A 5,752-nucleotide genomic window follows, 5' to 3' on the forward strand; every position below is an offset into this window, starting at 1 on the left:
CAGTAGGCAGAGGCGAGGCGTGGCGCGCGCCCGAGAGGCCTCGGCCACCTCCTACTTCCCCCTGGCCACCTCCTGCTTCCTCCTCGACGCCCGGAGACGCCACGCACCTCCCTGCCTCTCTCCCTCACTCTCCCGCGTCCTCATCCTCTCCCCGGAACACTCTCCCCCTCCTCTGTTCTCCTCACCCGAACGGAGCCGCCGCCACCGACGAGAGCCACCGTGGCTACCGGCCACCCCACGGCTCACCGACGCCGCAGGAAGCTCCGCCGGTCCTCCCTCTTCCTCCTCACCAAGACGGAAGGCGCCGGAAGCCCTGGATGGGGCCAGCTTCGCCGTTCCCCTCCTCGGCCACCATGGATCGCCGCCGTCAAATCCGTCCCCGTCCGGCCTCCCTCAAGCTCGCCGTCCACCTCTACAGGGTCTACGTGAGCTCTCCGTCCGTTTCCCCCTCTCTGTTTCGTCGTTCGCGCGCCGTAGCTAGGTTATCCACCAAGGCCGAAACCCCATCGCCGCCGGCCATGGCGCCGCCGTGGCCAGGGCCACCGCAGCCCACGCCTGAGCACGTCACCGTGCTCGGTGAACCCCCAGGAGCACGTAGCCCTCCTCGTTTTCTCCTCTAGTGCGCCGTAGCTTCGCCACCGTTCGCGCCCGAACTCCGGCCACCGCGGAAGTGCTCGCCGCCGTCGTCTCCGGCCACCCCACGGCCCCTCGTGCAGCCAGCTAGGTGCGTCCGTGTACGGGCTACCTTCAGGTGGCCTTCGCGCGTCCAGCCGCCGCCCGTAGCGCAACCCCGGTGAACATCCGCCGCGTTTCGTGTCGCCGCCGGCCGAACTCCGGTGGCCAGTGACGTGGCGCTGTCATTAGCCACTAACGATGCACTAACCAACCCCCTAGGCCACTGACAGTGGGCCCCACCCCTGGTCAAACCCAAGTCAGCGCTGGGTTTGACCGGGATTAGCTCCTGTGTCACTGACGTGTGGCCCCCACACGTCAGGTTTGACCTGGGGCGCCCAGTTGACCCTGCTGACGTCACCATGACGTGGTGCTGACGCCATAATTCATTTCTGGATTTATATTATTCAGGAAATTCCAGAAAATTATATAAACTTCTAAAATTCTTAGAAATTCAACCGTAACTCCAAATTAAATAATTTATATATGAAAAATTATCAGAAAAATTCAAGGAATCCATCTGTACCATTTTCATGCATGTTAGAACAACTTATAGCTGCTGTTTAGCACAAATCATATTAATGGCATTTAAATATCCACATATGGAGTTTGAGTTTGAATCTTGGATTCAAACCAACTTCATTTAATCTGGTTCTAGTTGCATTAGCACAAACCACAGCATATTGCCATGTCATTCATGCATCATATTGTGCATTGCATTTGATTGTGTTCTTCCTCAGTTGCCGGTGATTGCCCCCCCTTTCGATAGACGTGATACCGACGATGTGATCGATGACACCGATGAAGAGCTATATTATCTTTAGAAGTGCCAGGCAAGCAAAACCCCCTTGTTCATTCCGATACAATCCTACTCTCTCGCTCCTGCTCTTTCTTACTGCATTAGGACAACAACGACATATTTGTTACTTGCTGCGGTAGTTGAACCCCTTTATCCTCTGCATGACCTGTCATTGCCACAGTAAATAGATGAAACCCACTAGCATGAGTAGGAGTTGTTTGAGCCCTGTTGTGCCTACTCATTCATGCTTGTTTGTCATGCCTGCTACTGCTTAGAGTTGAGTCAGGTCTGATTCATCGGGGATGAATCAGAGGCGTGTGAACATGTCCTACTGTGTGTGAGCTAAGTGTGTGAACACGATTTGGTAAAGGTAGCGGTGAGAGGCCATGTAGGAGTACATGGTGGGTTGTCTCATTGCAGCCGTCCTCAGGAACTGAGTTCTGTGTTTGTGATCCATGACCAGTTACTACCACACATTGGAATGCTTAAGTGCCCCTCTCGACTTATTAATCAACTTGATCTCTGTCCAGGAGTTGCAACTAGTTTCTGGTGTTTGTAGGTAGTGTTAGTAGTCTACCAAGTGGCACCCGGTACAGGTGGGCTTGGGACAGACTAGGCACAGTGGCACGGTGTACCAAGTGGCACCCGGATGGTGGGCTTGGGAACCCTGCTCACATCGTCTGGGGCCGTAAGCGACACCCCGGCCGGATCTCCTTGCGGATGGAACCCGAATAGGCGATAAACCTGGACTAGAGACTTGTTCGGTTAGTCAGGTCGTGGCCGACTCCCTCGCCTGGCTTCCGCTTGAAGGTTGCCGAGGTACATGACTTGTACGGGGCGGTAAGTGGCGAGAGCGTGTGTGAAGAAGTACACCCCTGCAGGGTTAACATCATCTATTCGAATAGCCGGATTCCTTGGATATGGAAACTTGGACCCCATTGCATAGTTCATAGACAAGTGAAAGTGGATACCCTAAAATACGCAAGATAAGCGTGAGTGCTATGGATGGCGTTCTCGTAGGGAGACGGGAGCGGATCCATAGTGGTGTATTGATATGGTGAATATGTGGACTCGTGTGCACCACCTCAAAAGAGTTACTTGCAGTCGTAGCTTCAGGATAGCCACCGAGTCAAAACTGGCTTGCTGCAGTCAAACTCCACCATCCCCTTTGTTGATAATGATGCATATGTAGATAGATTTGATGTAAGTCTTGCTGGGTACATTTGTACTCACGTTGCTTAATTTATGTTTTTGCAGAGAGACTTCAGTCTCACTAGTAGTTCCACGTGGACTTCGATGTTTAGCTTGTTACCTCAGCTACGATCTTGTGCCCTCGGCAGGATCTGGTAGATAGTCAGGCTTCTCAGCCTTTTTCATTTATAAATGTCTGTATTCAGACATGTTAAGCTTCCGTTTGTGCTTTGACTTGTATGCTCTGGTTGTTGGGTCATGGGACCCATGTTTGTAATGTCTCGCTCCTCGGAGCCTATTGAATAAACTACTTGAGTCGTAGAGTCATTTTGTGATGCCATGTTGTATTGCACATATCGAGCATATTGTGTGTATGTTATTGAATGCTTGGTATGTGTGGGATCTGACTATCTAGTTCTTTATCCTTAGGAGCCTCTCTTACCGGGAAATGTCTCCTAGTGTTTCCACCGAGCCATGGTAGCTTGCTACTGCTCCGGAACACTTAGGCTGGCCGGCATGTGTCCTTCTTCGTTCCTGTGTCTGTCCCTTCGGGGAAATGTCACGCGATGAATACCGGAGTCCTGTTAGCCCGCTACAGCCCGGTTCACCGGAGTCCTGCTAGCCCAGTGCTACAGCCTGGACTCACTCGCTGATGACCGACACGTTCGATGCTGGGTCATGGATGCCTGTCCCTGTAAGTTTGTGCCACTTTGGGTTTACGACTAGCCATGTCAGCCCGGGCTCCTTACCATATGGATGCTAGCGACACTATCATATACGTGTGCCAAAAGACGCAAACGGTCCCGGGCAAAGGTAAGGCGACACCCGTGGGAATACCGTGCGTGAGGCCGCAAAGTGATATGGGGTGTTACATGCTAGATCGATGTGGCATTGAGTCGGGGTCCTGACATCAAACTTGTTGTCGATTAATTCCCATTGAGCCCCATCTTTCGGGTGCCTCATATACTTATCCGCAATTCACTCATCATGATACCACCGCAACCTCTTTGCCTCTCTAGTGTTTGCAAACAAATGCCTCAACCTTGGAATTAAAGGCAAGTACCAAACAACCTTGAACATGATTCTTGTCTTGATCTCGTTGTCCAATTTGTACTTGTCCTTTGCTCTCCTGCACTTGTATCGTGCATGCTTGCATTCGGGACATGCACACAAATCTTTGTACTCACCACGGTACAATATACAATCATTCACACAAGCGTGTATCTTCCGTACTTCAAGTTCCAATGGGCAAACAATTTTCTTCGCTTCATTCGTGCTTCTGGGGAGCACATTATCGTCTGGAAGAATTTCTTTGAAAAGACCTAACACCTCTGTGAAGCCCTTGTTTGATAGATGCTACGTCTTGAGCTTGCGTTGGTTTTCCTTGAAGAGGAAAGGGTGATCCAACAATAGTAGTGTAAGTATTTCCCTCAGTTTTTGAGAACCAAGGTATCAATCCAGTAGGAGGCTCCTCAAAAGTCCCACGCACCTACACAAACAAACAAAGAACTCGCAACCAACGCAATAAAGGGGTTGTCAATCCCTTCATGGCCACTTGCGAAAGTGAGATCTGATAGAGATAGTATGATAAGATAAATATATTTTTGGTATTTTATAATATAGATGCAAAAAGTAAAGATGCAAATAAAAGTAGATTGAAAGCTTATATGATAAAAGTTAGACCCGGGGGCCATAGGTTTCACTAGTGGCTTCTCTCAAGATAGCATAAGTATTACGGTGGGTGAACAAATTACTGTCGAGCAATTGATAGAAAAACTAATAATTATGAGATTATCTAGGCATGATCATGTATATAGGCATCACGTCTGTGACAAGTAGACCGACTCCTGCCTGCATCTACTACTATTACTCCACACATCGACCGCTATCCAGCATGCATCTAGAGTATTAAGTTCATAAGAACAGAGTAACGCCTTAAGGAAGATGACATGATGTAGAGGGATAAACTCAAGCAATATGATATAAATCCCATCTTTTTATCCTCGATGGCAACAATACAATACGTGCCTTGCAACCCTTTCTATCACTGGGAAAGGACACCGCAAGATTGAACCCAAAGCTAAGCACTTCTCCCATGGCAAGAAAGATCAATCTAGTAGGCCAAACCAAACTGATAATTCAAAGAGACTTGCAAAGATAACTCAATCATCCATAAAAGAATTCAGAGGAGATTCAAATATTTCTCCTAGATAAACTTGATCATACCACAATAAATCGGATCTCGACAAACACACCGCAAAAAGAGTTACATCGAATAGATCTCCACAAGAGAGGGGGAGAACATGGTATTGAGATCCAAAAAGAGAGAAGAAGCCATCTAGCTAATAACTATGGACCCGAAGGCCTGTGGTAAACTACTCACAACTCATCGGAGGGGCTATGGTGTTGATGTAGAAGCCCTCCCGTGGTCGATTCCCCCTCCGACGGAGCGCCAGCGAAGCCTCCAAGATGGGATCTCGCGGATACAGAAGGTTACGGCGGTGGAAATTTTTTTTCATTGGCTCCCTTGATGTTTTCGGGGTACGTGGGTATGTACACTACAAAAAAAGACACATCCGTGACATTTTGGGCCGAACGAAATTTTTTCTATCATATATATGGCACTTCTATGACGATAATTGTGACAAAACCCGGTATCATCATAGATGTGGTGGGCTCCTACTTCTATGACAAAAAAATCATGACAGAAAATGGGCTTTTCCCTGGGCGGGCCGGAGACGCAGCTGCATGACATTCTTTGGGCCGTCCATGACGGAAAAAACCGTGGTAGAAGCGAGGGCGAGGAAAATTTCGGGGAGTTCCCGATTACGGTGGGAGGTCGAGGGCCGAGTGATGTGCGTTTCTCTTGTACACGTACACACGTGTGTGCGAGGCATTGGCTCTAACTGAACCCGAGCGAGGCGTTGGGCTCTAACTGAACCTGAGCGATTGCACTGCAGGCTACGCGTTACTGAACCCGAGCGATTGATCGATGGCTGTTAACTGAACCCAATCGAGCGATTCCTTCGCTACTGCTGCTAACGGAAGCCGATCGATTGGATGAACAGTGAGCATTGCGGGGGGGGGGGT

Source organism: Triticum dicoccoides, chromosome 7B (genome assembly GCF_002162155.2).
Source record: "Triticum dicoccoides isolate Atlit2015 ecotype Zavitan chromosome 7B, WEW_v2.0, whole genome shotgun sequence".
Taxonomy (NCBI): domain Eukaryota; kingdom Viridiplantae; phylum Streptophyta; class Magnoliopsida; order Poales; family Poaceae; genus Triticum; species Triticum dicoccoides.